Source organism: Sus scrofa, chromosome 1, assembly GCF_054392235.1.
Source record: "Sus scrofa isolate SSC_HxYL_T2T_F1_AM1 chromosome 1, Sscrofa_HxYL_maternal_Yorkshire_Landrace_v2.0, whole genome shotgun sequence".
NCBI classification, from domain to species: Eukaryota; Metazoa; Chordata; class Mammalia; order Artiodactyla; family Suidae; genus Sus; species Sus scrofa.
The window spans coordinates 135,813,883-135,828,846 of NC_139383.1; the positions used below are offsets into that span (position 1 = coordinate 135,813,883).

Genomic DNA, 14,964 nt, shown 5'->3' on the forward strand with positions numbered 1-14,964 from the left:
ATATCCAACTACGATTTTTTTTTTTTTGGAACAACTGTCATTCCTCATGGAATTCTGCTGCTTCTTATATTTTGCCTATGAGAAATTTAAGGTCTTCTTCTCTCCAGCTTTGTTTCCCCCAAGGGTTCCATTCAGTGTAGCTAGACACTGAATGTGTGAAGGGCGTGGAAATAGAGGAGGGATATGATAAGGTCCTCCATACTGTAGCACTAGTCTTGGCCAATTCAATGACCAAGTGCTGGATAACCTGCTTTTTCAGTAAGCGTTTCTAAAAATACCTAGTTGAGGAGTTCCCATCGTGGCGCAGTGGTTAACGAATCCGACTAGGAACCATGAAGTTGCGGGTTCGGTCCCTGCCCTTGCTCAGTGGGTTAACGATCCGGCGTTGCCGTGAGCTGTGGTGTAGGTTGCAGACGCGGCTCGGATCCCGAGTTGCTGTGGCTCTGGCATAGGCCGGTGACTACAGCTCCGATTCAACCCCTAGCCTGGGAACCTCCATATGCCGTGGGAGCAGCCCAAAGAAATAGCAAAAAGACAAAAAAAATAAATAAATAAATAAATAAAAATACCTAGTTGAAAGATCAACCAAACGTTATCTCACCACAGAAAGCAATGTGAGAATATGGTAAATCCTAAAGAATTATAATCTCTCTGCCCTGGTGTTAAGCAATTCTATTTCTAAAGAGTCTTTCCTGTCCTTTGCTTTTACATCCTGTTTGTAATTTCCTCTGCTTTTACATCCTGTTTGTAATTACACTTTAGTTATTCGAATTTTGGTGCTCCAAAAATCCAAATAGCTAAAGTATAAAGACTCTAATGTAGATCATTTTACTTTTTTTTTTCTTTTTTTTTTTTTTTGGCTTTTTGCCTTTTCTAGGGCTGCTCCTGTGGGCATATGGAGGTTCCCGGGCTAAGGGTCGAATCGGAGCTGTAGCCGCTGGCCTACACCACAGCCACAGCAAAGTGGGATCCAAGCCATGTCTGCAACCTACACCGTAGCTCACAGCAACATAGGATCCTTAACCCACTGAGCAAAGCCAGGGATCGAACCCACAACCTCATGGTTCCTAGTCAGATTCGTTAACCACTTGGCCACGATGGGAACTCCACTTTTTTTTTTTTTTTTAGCTAAATTGTTCACATATCATACTTCAGGCAGTACTCCAAGCCTGAAATGCATTTCACACATTTTCTCATTTAATCCTGACCACACATCTTAGATGAAAGTATCCCAGTTTTCCAGAAAAGGAAACTCAGGCTTAGAGAGATGAAACAATGTGCCAAAGTCCCAGAGTAAGCAAATGACAGCTGAGTTCAAGCCCAGAGTCCTTGCTCTTAAACCTGCCTCTCTAGTCCTCATCCTGCCAGCATCCCACACCTTCCTCCTCTCTTCCTAGTTTCATATCATCCATCCTTTAAGATCCAGCATAGATGACTTCCCCTTTTCCTGAAAGCCTTCAGATTCTATTTCAGCCCCCCAGTGAACTCTCTGTCCTCTTTTACTGCTGAGCTGTTCCTGTGTCGATCATATGGCATTGTTTGTATTCTTCTCTAATATTGCTGATTGTTTTATACTGTAGCCCGGAGGGGAAAAAGTTTGGTCAAAAGGAGCACTAGAGGAGTTCCCATAGTGGCTCAAGCAGAAACAAACCTGACAAGTATCCATGAGAACACAAGTTCAATCCCTGGCTTTGCTCAGTGGGTTCAGGATCAGACGTTGCGCCAAGCTGTGGTGTAGGTAGAAGTCATGGCTTGGATCCAGCATTGCTGTGGCTGTGGTGTCAGCCAGGGGCCACAGTTCCTATTCAACCCCTAGCCTGGGAATCTCCATATGCTACGCATGCAGCCCTAAAAACACAAAAGAAAAAAAAAAGTAGCAATAGAATTCCTCACTGAGAATTACTGGTTTTTTTGTTTTTCAGCAAATTACCTTGATTCGCTCTTTGGCAATGAAATTCAATTAAAGAAGATATCGGAGACCTAGCACGCGGAAGTTGTGTAAAAATTATTTGTTGAGAGAGTTACTACTGCAGCTTAGTGGTAACAAACATGACTATTATCTATGAGGATGCAGGTTTGATCTCTGGCCCTGCTCAGTGGGTTAAGGATCTGGCGTTGCCAGGAGCTGTGGTGTAGGTTGCAAATCTAGCTGTAATCTTGTGTTGCTGTGGCTGTGTAGTAGTCCAGCAGCCACAGCTCTGATTGGACCCCTAGCCTAGGAACTTCCATATGCCCCAAGTGAGGCCCTAAAAAGAAAAAAAAAAATTTGTTGTTGAAAAAAATAGAAGCTCCTAGGATATATGTCTGCATTGTCTGGAGCAAAGGAAAGTGAGAATGCATGTCATTTGAGAAATGTAAAGCACTTAGCATGTCTCCCAGTTCTAAGCAAGCATTCAATAGATGCTGTGTCTATTTCGTTCTACATAGGTAATACAGCAGGAATTCCTGGAGCATGTTAGAAGGAGCAGGTAGAAGAGGGTAGGAGAAGATGGAGAAAGAATTTGAGCAATGTGGTGTTGCTGGGTCCATATGTAAAGAGCAGGCCAAATGAGGCCCGAATTTTCAGGGGTGGCCCGGACAAAGGGGCAATTAAGGAAAGGGACATTCAGCATTTGCTATACGGAGCTGCAACTTCACCTTCCTTCCCTTAAGTCTTCTTAAAATCTTATAGTGAGATTGATAAGTAAATCTTAGAGTAAAATCCACTACACATACAGCTTGGTGTCATCGATACCTGGAGAATTCAGGAAGCCAGGTGGGGTTCAAGGCTGCTGGGGCAGGGGTGGGGGCAGGGAGGTGATATTGAAGAAGAAAAAAAAAGGCAGCCCACCCAACAAAGTTAGGAAATTCATCAGAAGTGTGCAAATAGGAGTTCCCTTCATGGCTCAGCATTTAACGAACCCAACTAGAATCCATGAGGATACAGGTTCGATCCCTGGCCCCGCTCAGTGGGTTAGGATCCAACATTGCCATAAGCTGTGGTGTAGGTTGCAGATGCAGCTCAGATCCTGAGTGGCTATGACGTAGGCTGGCAGCTATAGCTCCAATTCAACCCCTAAGCTGGGAACTTCCATATGCAAATAGTGCAGCTCTTAAAAAAAAAGAAAGAAAAAAAAAAGTGTGCAAATAGAGCCAGAGATGACAATGAGAGAGGCCCCAAGAATTCTCAGAAATATTGGGAATGAAGATAATTATTCTCATTCTATAAGAGATAGGGTTTCAAGACAAATTTATTTAAATATTAAAGGATGATGGTTCCCAGCAGGCCAGAGGACTTTGGGGACATCCAAGTGGCTAACACTTCAGTCATGTGTCTATTGTTTTCACTTGGTTTAAGTTATATCTCCTTAGCTGTGCTGTAACCTTAAGGCATTTTGTTTTGTTTTTTGCTTTTTTTTTTTTTTAGGGCAGTACCCGCAGCATATGGAAATTTCCAGGCTAGGGCAACCTCATGGTTCCCAGTCAGACTCACTTCTGCTGCACCATGACAGGAACTCCTGCTGTTTAATATTTTTAAGGGTGATAACAATGGCATCCTTACAGAGCTGTGGAATTAGATGAAATAAACAGTTCATTCAGGAGTTCCCTTGGGGCACAGTGGGTTAAGGATCCAGCATCGCGTCAGTGCAACGGCCTGGGCCACTATCATGGTGTGGGTTCCATCCCTGACCCAGGAAATTCTACATGCCATGGGCACAGACAAAACAAAAACAAAAACAAAAAACTGCAATTCACTTCATTAATAAAATTCTTTGACAAGTTGCCTGGCACAGAGATGTTTAATAAATGTTCTCTCTCTTTTCCATTCTGTGGCTCTCCCTTCTTTCTCTATCCATAAATTTAGGTTCACCATTCACTCTATTATTCTGTATTCCTTAGATTCCATTGTACCTTCAGCAGTTCCTGACACATGACTAATAATCTGACCCTTCACCTGGGAGTAACCCAGCAAGGTGGGACCAGGGGCTAGGGTTAGGCTTGAGTTGGAACCAGACAAAGTCCTAGACCATGTTTAAGTGGCAAGAACAGAGATCAAAAGCGGTGGACCAAATCTGTTCTCCAAGAAGTGACCTCAGAGCCAGGAATAAGGGGCAGCCAGGCTGTCGGATGGCTTCAACACAAATAGTAGTCCATGTGAAAACATCTGTCCACAAAAGAGAAACATGGTCTAGAAAGTTTGTTGGTGTATTAGTCTGCTTGGGCTACCATAACAAAATACTATAGCCAAGTAGCTTAAATAATTTTATTTAATTCTCACAGTTTTAGAGGCTGAAAGTCCAAGATCAGGGTATAGCAGGGCCTAATTCTGCTGAGAGCTCTCTTCCTGGCTTGCAGATAGCTGCCTTCTTGCTGTGTCCTCACATGGAAGAGAGAAATTTTTCTGGTTTCCTTTGTATAAAGACGATAATCCTACACTGAGGGCTCCTCTCTCATGATCTCCTCTAACCTAATTACCTCCCAAAGCCTTTGTCTCCAACACCATCACATTTGGGGTGAGGGCTTCAACATTTGGAGGTGGGAACATGTAAATATGCAGTCTATGACAACCAGCAAGGCAACCACTACAGTAAAGCTTTATTTTCCTTCAGTGGGTGAAATTTGGCCATTAAAAAAAGACCTTTTGGAAACTTGGCTTTTGTTTCTAAACAAGTGAAATGTGTACTTTTGGAAGCACAAAGTTCATTTTTTTTTTTTTAATGACACAAGACTCAAAAATACCTCGCTCATCAGAATACAGATTTCTCATGACTATACATATTTTCCCACACATTTGATGTAGGAATTTTAACAGAATATTAAGCCAGAGGAGTTCCCATTGTGGCACAGCAGAAACAAATCTGACTAGTATCCATGAGAATGTAGGTTCGATCCCTGGCTTCGCTCAGTGGGTTGGGGATCTGGCATTGCTACGGCTGTGGTATAGCCTGGCGGCTACAGCTCCGATTTGACCCCTGGCCTGGGAACTACCATAAGCCATGGTTACAGCCCTAAAAAAGAAAAAAAGAATATTAATCTGGGCTTTTTTTGTTGTTGTTTGTTTTTTGGGGTTTTTTTTGCCACACCCAATGCATGCAGAAGTTCTAGGGCCAGGGATCCTACCCAAGCCACAGCAGTGACAATGCCATATCCCCAACCTGCTGAGCCACCAAGGAACTCCTAAACTGTCTTTTTTTAAAAGAAATCTGGAGCAGCAAGTTCTTCACTGAAACCGTATTTCTTCTTGACAAAAGCCATTGTTCCCTTAAGGGAAGTGAACATTATGTCTGCAACACTGGCTGTTTTACTAAGAGAAATTACAGGGAGGTCCTTTTCCAATGTTATAAGTCCTAGGTTTGCATTCTTTGTCAAAAGAAGGTTTCTTTGTGATTAATAAAATACATGGGATGATAAGGTACATTTCCTAAGGAAATTAGCTGTTCAGATCTACTGCTCATATAAACTATATATATTGCATACATTAAGTTATTTATTACATAATAAATTATTGGGGGATTAGAGGCAAATTTATTGACCACAAATAAGCAAACAATTCTTTTGCCACATGATTGCATTATTCATAACAAAAAATATATCAATTATTCTTTAATAACTATAAAATCAAATTCAATGCTTATATTTTCTCATTTAAGGTAGGTAGGCTTTTTAAAAAATTAATCTTGCAGGAGTTCCCGTTGTGGCTCATCAGAAATGAATCTGATTAGCATCCATGAGGAGGTAAGTTTGATCCCTGGGCTTGCTCAGTGGGTTAAGGATTTGGTGTTGCTGTGAGCTGTGGCATAGCTCCAATTTGACCCCTAACCTAGGAACCTCCATATGCCACGGGTGTGGCCCTAAAAAGACAAAAATAAATAAATAAATAAATAACAAAATAAAAATCTTCCAAGTAGTCCTTACCATAAAAAAAATGCTGTGGTACATAGCAGCCCTTAACAAGAATTTGATGTTATTATTATATTTTAGGAACACTGAGGGATAGGAGAAAGAAATGTTAGACAGAGAATAGCTGTCTGAGGAACCATTCCTTTTTCCTTTTTATAGCTGCACCCACAGCATATGGAAATTCCAGGGCTAAGGGTTGAATCAGAGCTGCAGCTGCCAGCCTACACTGCAGCCACAGCAGGAGCAGGTCCCAGCCGCATCTGCAACCTACACTGTAACTTGTGGCAACCCTGGATCCTTAACCCACTAAGGAGGCCAGGTATCGAGCCCATATCCTCATGGATACTAATCAGGTTCTTAACCTGCTGAGCCACAAGTGGAACTCCAGGAATCATATTTTTGTTAAAAAAAAAAAAAAAAATTCCTTGCCATGGCAAGTGAATGCTATCTGGGAGGCCTCATTTGAGCTTGGCACCCAGGTACCAAGGACCCAATCCAGACATTGATGAGGTTTTATCAAGCTCTGTTTCAGAGCACTGAATGGGCTCCATGGAGTTTGACACAGGCCTACAGGGGAAGGGAGAAAAGGATCCCAGAAACCATGTCCTAATGTGATCGCCAAAACCTTCAATTACTATTAATAATAATTAACCTTTATGGAGAGCTTACTTGGTGGGAAGATCTGAATCAAAAGCCTTTCACATATTATTTCGCTGAATTCTCCCAACCCCTTTAAGATAGTTAATACTATTTTATTTTATTTTATTTTGTCTTTTTAGGGCCACTCTCGTGGCACATGGATGTTCCCAGGCTAAGGGTCGAATCGGAGCTATAGCCACTGGCCTATGCCACAGCCACAGCAATGCCAGATCCTTAACTCACTGAGCAAGGCCAAAGATCAAATCTGCGTCTTCATGGATACTGGTCAGGTTCGTTTCCATTGTGCCATGACGAAACTCCAGTTACTGCTTTTTTAAACCTCTATTTTATAAAAACCAGGGCTGAGAGAGGTTAAGCAACTTACCCAAATACTGTTAAATGGAACTTTTCATTATGAATTCAGACAGTTGGGTACTGTTTCAAGTAGAGTCACAAACTCCCAATCGATAGATTCCAAAATCACCCCATCTCCTATTGCCTCAGAGGGTGTTGCCTCTGGAGCACTGATTCAGCCTCTCAGTTTACCTCTTCCCAGGAAGTTGCTCCAGTTCCTGATAAAGCCTTGGACAAGCAGTGATGCAATCAAGATAAATATGATGACATTCTCCTAAAAGGGATTAAGATAATTTAAGATAACTCTGGCAGTAGTGGCCCGGCTGCACTAGCTTTGAAGTCTGCAAACTCCACATGAAATTCAGTCCATAGGTCAAGTTCTTAAGACTTTTCCTTGTCTATTGATTCTGAGAGTGGAATCTGCCTGCAAGAAAGACAGAACAGAGTGGTTGCCAACATCTCCTTGCTTCACTCCTCCCCCCTCTACCTCTGCAAGCCTTTCCAAGGAAACCATGCAAGTAGAAGGGGGAAGTGGGGTCCAACCTGGGTCAGATGGGGGTGTAGAGAGGAGGGATCATGTCTGAGACACGCACTAAAGGACAGCACAGATAAATGGGAAGCCAGTAAAGAGAGTCTTTGGAGGTAAAGTCCCCTCTTGTAATCGAGCAGGACCCTGTGATGCTCCTGGGCACACGAGCCTTTCTGTGTCCTCCATTTCTTGTTTTTAAGGAATAAGCTTCAGCCTCCATGACCTTCGACGAGTTCCAAAGGGCAGCTGCAAATCAGGGAAGGGAGGGGATGCAGAGACCAGGGAGGGGCAGTTAAGAGACAAGAGTGGAGCCTTGGGGCAGGGTCCTTGTTCCTCCTCAGGGAAAATACAGAACAATATCTTTGAGCCTTTCTGCAGAACTAAAATCCCCAACAAAAACTACTCAATGATGCATTCTTTACTCTGGGAAGAAGGAGGACCTCCAGAACCAGTCCTGGGGCCACTAAACACCAGCTTTGAAAGACAGTACAAGCTTGCCTCTACACTGACCCTTATCAACGGCCCTATTTTCCACTCCCCAAACTATAAATCACCCCTGAATTGCTCCAAAAGGGGGCATAGTCTTTAAGGTATTAGCCTGCTGTAGCCTCCTTTGCTGGCTTTTTCTCCTTCGCCCAAAACTCTTAACACTGTGTTTCTATTCGGCAACAGCAGACAGAGGCCGAGTTTCAGCAACACTCTCTTTTCTCCACCCTTTGTCTTCCTCCTCTCTAGCCTGATCAAAATCTGTCCTCAGGAAACGATGTGAAATTGGCTGCTTCCCGGGAACCAAAGTCAGGAAGTTGCCATGTGGTTCCTGTGCCCTGTAAAGGGCTTTGAAGATCTGGTGAGAAAATGAGGGAGGTAGGCCTTGTCTTGTTCAGGTTAATTTCTCCAATGCCTAGATCAGCACCTGGAGCCTTAAAATTTGTGGACTAAATGAATTTTGGAGGCCAGGGAGTCCTCCTCACGACCCTAAATCTGAACACCTATTGCCCGGGCTGTGGACCTGTGGGCAAAGGGCCTTCTTGTGTGAGATCTAGGCCTAGGTGGGCCCTAGGCAGCAAAATGTGTGAAGCCAACACTAAGTACTGTGTCAGGACATGTACCCAGGATGCTCTTGAGCTCTGAGCAGAGATATGTAAGCCTCACCCCAGCCTCTAACCCTTACTTCCAAAATAGAAGGTTGATGGCTCTACCATTGAAGGACATGCCCCCACCTTTGTGGGCACAGAACAAAGGGTCAGGATTAAGCCTTCCCTCCTGCTAATGGGCTGAATTGTGTCCCCACCCCTCTAATTCATATGTTAAACCCCTAACCCTTAATGTGACTATATTTATAGTAAGGAAGTGATTAAGGTTTAAAGAGGTAATAAAGGCAGGGCCATAATCTAATCAGATTAGTGTTTTTATGATAAGAAAGACCAGAGTGGACACTTTCCACCATGAGAGCACAAAGCAAAAAAATGGCCCTCTTTTTGCAAGTGAGGACGGGAGTTCTCACTAGAAAACAAACTGGCCAACACAAATTTCTCTTTAAGCCTACAATAATCTGTTATGACAACCGGAGCAGAACAAGACACCTGCTTCCTCTATAATGCTTCAAGATTTATGCTCAGAGAGGTTCAAATGAGCAGACATACCTTCTAGGCCCACAAGCCAAATTTCTTCCTGTTAATATATCTTTTATTCCACACAAACAGACACAACACTACTTTCTCTCACACTCCATTTCTCCTTTGCCACATCTCAGATATTAAGTCATAAATGAGGCAGAATCTGTGGGGCAAGAATGCTCTGAAGATCTAGGTATACCATGAGGCCCTGGCAATACACAGAATCCCTCTTTGTCTTGGTTTTGAGGCAGAATATTAAATCACATAGTCAGTGTAGGAGCATGGGCTCCAATGCATTCTTTGATATGGCCATTGATTAGAATTTATGGCTTAAGGGCTCCAGGGAATAACATCCCCACAGGCCTTGTTTACTATAGGGAGTGTACCTAAACCCAGATGGACATTAATCCCTAATCCCCTGTGACTCAGTTTACGGGAAGAAAAGGGCAAAGAGACTATGAGATTTTGGGGACATTTCCACCCCTAAGACCTATTGGACAAGGACTGATATGGGTAACTGAGCAAGGCCAATGGGAGAAGACCACATCTCTCTGGACCCCACTTTGGTACCCCCCCCCAACTTTAAGGAACAAAAACCCCTATAGGACAATAGAGAAAGGGGGCTCTTCTCCCCACTCCCAGGAACCCTGGGAGCTATCTGCTTTCCTTTAATAAAAACTTTGTTCGCTGCCTGTGTGTTCGCAAAGTTCATTCTACGACCACGGTAAACAAGAACCTGGATTCTGGTACCATCTTTCCAGCATCAGTCTCAGGGTCTCAGCACCAAGGAGGGGTGGCCTTAAGATGTCTCCATGAAAATGACCATGTTGGAGTTCCCTTGTGATGCAGCTGGTTAATGATCTGGCGTTGTCACTGTAGCGGACTGCATCTCTGCTGTGGTGCAGATTCTATTCCTGGCCTGGGAATTTTCACATGCCACAGGGGCGGCAAAAGGGAAAAAAAAAAAAAAAGTCACTTTGGGATAGGAAGATAATATCTTTAACACCCTTTAGCAAATTAGCAGGTCAGCTAGTTGCCTCTGAAAGGAACTGGGTAAAGAATAATTAGAGGAAAGAAGGATCAGGCCCTGGGAGGGAATGCTTAGGAACCAGAGCTGGTATCTACAAGAGTGTGAAGCTAAAATCAGCAAACCAGATTTGCTGACTCAATAGTTTTCCGCCCATATCCCAGAAGATAGAAAACTATAATAAAGCACTTGATGCTGACACAGAACAAACCTTAGCAAAGGTTAGTAAACAATTATAAAGCATTTAAGATAAAACCTTAAATGATTAACAGATTATCTTGGAAATTAAAGAACAGGCCCCAGGGTATGGGACCTGATTAGAAAGAGAATATATATATACACAGGGTAGGGAGAGGTAATGGGAGGGTGTCCTATTAGAACAGGCTGAAGGGGAAGGGGATGGGGAGCGGGAGACCTTTGCTGACTGACAACTGTACCTATGTCACTGCCATGTCTTGGGGTGGCCGCAGTGCTGGCCATTAACTACAAAGACTATTGCCTTTTCCAAACTGATACACAACCAAATGCTTGGGAGAGGAGCTAGAAAAAGACCACTGGAAACATAATGGTCTTTCTATGAAGCTGTTATAAAGTGATGTTAGACTTATTTTCCAATCCCAACCTTCTGCCTCATTAAAATGCTGGGCCTTCACATCACCTTGGGAATGTCCTAGAGTGAGTCACCAGCTGTTCTATAGAATTTCGCGATGCTCTGTTATCTAGTAGCTAAGCCTTCACAGCCTTGCTGGTTTCCAGGAAAAGTAGGCACCTAAATCACTCAGCATAGACTTAATAATTTTTTTCTTTAAAGTCCATTAAAAATTGCTGGAATTTTCCCTGCCAAAAACGGACATTCATACATATCTGAATAACTTACAAATACAGTTTATATATAAATAAAGCATTCCAACAATTTTCAAGAGTCATGAAATCTGTACTGTGGCCTTCTGAGACTCAAGCAAATTAAAGATAATAGGATGACACTAGTAATATATATAAGGATAGAGATTTGCAAAATTAAGGTGAGAAGAGGAAGTTCCCCTGTAGCACAGCAGCTTAAGGATCTGGCACTGCCCTAGCTGTCTGTGGTGCAGTCTGCAATTGCAGCTCAGGTTCAATCCCTGTCCCAGGAACTTCCACATGCTGTGGGTGTGGCAAAAAAAAAAAAAAAAAAAAAGTGAGAAGAAAAAACAAGTCTGTTCTGGACAACTTTTAATTTTTTTTTTTTTTTTTTTTTTTTGCTTTTTAGCATCATGCCCACAGCATATGGAAGTTCCCAGGCTAGGGGTAAAATTGGACCTGTAGCTGCCGGCGTACACCTCAACCACAGCAACTCAGGATTCTTAACCCACTGAGCGAGGTCAGGGATGGAATCGGCAACCTCATAGATCCTAGTCAGGTTCGTTAACCACTGAGCCTCGAGGTGAACTCCTAGACAATTTTTAATTGTATCATTGAGGTGAAGAATAAATGTAGAAGACCTTCTCTGGACTAACATTTGTTTAGGAATCAGAAATGCTATGGTTTCCATTGTGGCTCAGCAGGTTAAGAACCCAACTAATATCAATGAGGATGCAGGTTCGATCTCTGGCCTCACTGAATGGGGTAAGGATCTGGAGTTGTCATGGCTGCAGTATAGGTCACAGACATGGTTTGGATTCTGTGTTGCTGTGGCTGTGGCATAGGCAGCTAAAGCTCGGATTTGATCCCTAGCCTGGGAACTTCCATATACTGTGAGTGCAGCCCTAAAAAGACAAAAAAAAAAAAAAAGAAAAAGAATCAGAAGTCCCTACTTCTTTTTGCACATGTGGTTGTGAGCTGTTGAAACTTGTTAAAGGTAGAGCCAGCTTCAGTTTCCTGACACTAAACCAGGCTGAAACTAGGTTTACAGATAGCACAAAAGTCTATCTATGAAGGCCCTCAAGTCTATGTTGTGGAACTAACCCTTGGGGAATTATGCAATGGTCGGTTATTAGCTGTCTCTTATAACTACTTTGTTTAGGGTGATGCTATTTATAGAACTTTAATTAGATGAGGTAAAGATTAAGAGAATTATAAAATATTTAGGGAGTCATCCAGCTCAACTCCTTAATTTCACAGATGGAGAAACTAGGCTCAGAGAAGAATGTAACAATGTGCCTATAGTGGGTTGCATTATGGCCTCAAAAAAGGTATGTCCTAAAAAGAAGACCAAAAAAAAAAAGGTACATACAAATCCTAACACCTGGAACCTTAAATATGATCTTACTTGGGAAAAGTGTCTTTGCAGATGTAACTAAGCTAAGGAGCTCCAAATGAGATCATTGTGGACTTAGATTGGGCCCTAAATCCAATGACAGATATCCTTGTAAGAGAAAGGCAGGAGATATCTGAGACACAAAAGAGACAAAGGAATATGAAGATAGAGAGAAATGTAATTAGGCAAGCCACAGGCTGAAGAATGCCTAGAGTCACCAGAAGCTAAAGAGAGACCAGGAAGGACTCTCCCCTAGAACATTTGGAGGGAACAAAATTCTGCCAACACCTTGATCTCAGACTTCTAGCCTCTAGAACTATGAGAGAACAAAAGTCCATGTTTTGTTTCTTTGTTCATTTATTGGTTTGTTTGTGTGGTTTTTTTTTTTTTTTTGCCATTTCTTAGGCCGCTCCCTCGGCATATGGAAGTTCCCAGGCTAGGGGTTGAATCAGAGCTGTAGCCGCCAGCCTGCGCCAGAGCCACAGCAACTCGGAATCCAAGCCTCGTCTGCGACCTACACCACAGCTCACCGCAATGCTGGATCCTCAACCCACTGAGCAAGGCCACTGAACCATGATAGGAACTCCCTGTTTTGTTTTGTTTTTGCTGCACTTATGGCATATGGAAGTTCCCAGGTGAGGAAGTGAACCCATGCTATAGCAGTGACCCAAGCTGCTGCAGTGACAATGCCAGATGCTTAAACTACTGGACCACAAGGGAACTCCTATTTAGTTTTGTTTTTAATTGGGGTAACATTGGTTTATAACCAATGAAACACATAAGTTTTCATGTGTGCATTATATTTTTACTTCTGTATACCCTACAGCATGTTCACCACCAAAAATTTAGTTTCCATCCATTACCATATGGTTGATCCTCTGTACCCATTTTGCCCCTCTGGTAACTGAAAGGGAGTAGGACAGTTACAGATAGTTGTAGAAGTCCCAATAAGGGACCATAAGATAGAGAGGGAAACCTAGGGAACTTTGGGAGATCACTGTAAGGTAATAACTGCTCAAGAAAGCCATCAGAATGAAACAGGCTTGCTTGACTAGTGGAGGCCTGAGCTATGCCTCAGGTCATTGGGTGGGGGATGGAGTGAGGCCTGCATTCAAGTTCAGACCAAGGGCAGATGTTTAAGGACCACCCTTCTGGTGATTTGAATAAGCACCGTGACAGTCCTAGTTTGAAATTTTAGGGTCAAATACTCTTGCTGGATACCAAGGAGGAGCAACTACTTGGAGAAAGAGGAAGAATCGGTCTTTTCCCATCCCCACTGCACTTGGATTATAAAACTATGGCCCACCTAACCCTTGGGGCAGAGCTTCCTTGCCAGCCCACTTGCATCTCTTACAAGTGTCCTATCTTAATAAATACATTTATTTATTTACTTATTTATTTTTGCTTTTTAGGGCCACACTCGTGGCATATGGAAGTTCCCAGGCTAGGGATGGAAGAATCGGAGCTACAGCTGCCGGCCTACACCACAGCTCCCAGCAACGCCAGACCCCCAACCCATTGAATGAGGCCAGGGATCTAACCCGCATCCTCATGGATGCATGCTGGATTCATTTCCATTGTGACACAACAGGAATTCCTGTTCATTTTTTTTTCCTGTTTACTTTTTATATTCCCCAATGAGTAAAATCATATGGTATTTGTCTTTATTCATCTGGTCTATTTTACTTAGCATAATATCCTCAAGATCCATCCATACTGTTACAATTGGCAAGATTTCATCTTTTTATGGCTGAATAATATTCCATCATATACATATATATATACCACAACTTTTTATCCTTTCATCTGTTGATGGGCCGTTAGGTTATTTCCATATTTTGGCTACCTACTGTAAATAATGCCATGATGAACATAGGAGTGTATATATCTTTTCAACAAAATTCCGTTGTTTTAAGCCTCCTGTTTATAGTAATTTATTACTGCAGCCTTAGGAAAGTATACAGTGCCCAAAAGACAGAACTAGGCTAGAACCCAAGTCTCTGAACTCCCTTGGTCTTGCATTTGTTTCCCTGCCATTGCTTCACATCCTCTGAGTTCTGACCTTGTCATAGACATGAAGAAAGTCACACTCTTCACTGCTAAAAATATAACTTCTGAGATGGAGGCAATGAAGAATACTGTAGAGGCTGTTGCTTCCATGAGTTGATGTTTAGTCCATCTGACAACTAAGATTTCTGGGCTTGAAAGTAATATATCTGACTATGGTCTTAAGCATTAGAGAATCATTCTAAGATCTGGAAGAGAGAACTAATAAAATGCAGCCAGAAAGGTAGGCCAGTTTCCAGCAAAGTACATAAAAAGCAGATAACAGGAGTTCCCATTGTGGTTCAGTGGTAACGAATTGAACTAGTATCCATGAGGACAGTGGCTGTGGCTGTGGTGTAGTCCATCAGGTACTGCTCCGATCAGACCCCTAGACTGGGAACTTCCATATGCTGCGGGTGTGGCCCTAAAAAGCAAAAAAAGAAAAGAAAAGAAATAGGTTTCAGAGTTCCCATTGTGGCTCAGCAGAAATGAATCTGACTAGCATCCATGAGGATACAGGTTTGATCCCTGGCCTAGCTCAGTGGGTTAAGGATTTGGAGTTGTCGTGGTCTGCAGTATAGGTCACAGATATACATATGCCACAGGTGCAGTCTTAAAAAGCAAAAAACAAATTAAA

General features: G+C 42.7%; 1 protein-coding gene across 4 annotated transcripts in view; it reads right to left on the reverse strand.

Moving 5' to 3' along the window:
• The window catches only part of SLC28A2 (solute carrier family 28 member 2), a 68,164-nt gene that overhangs the window by 42,126 nt on the left and 11,074 nt on the right, over positions 1–14,964 (reverse strand). The window lies entirely within an intron of this gene.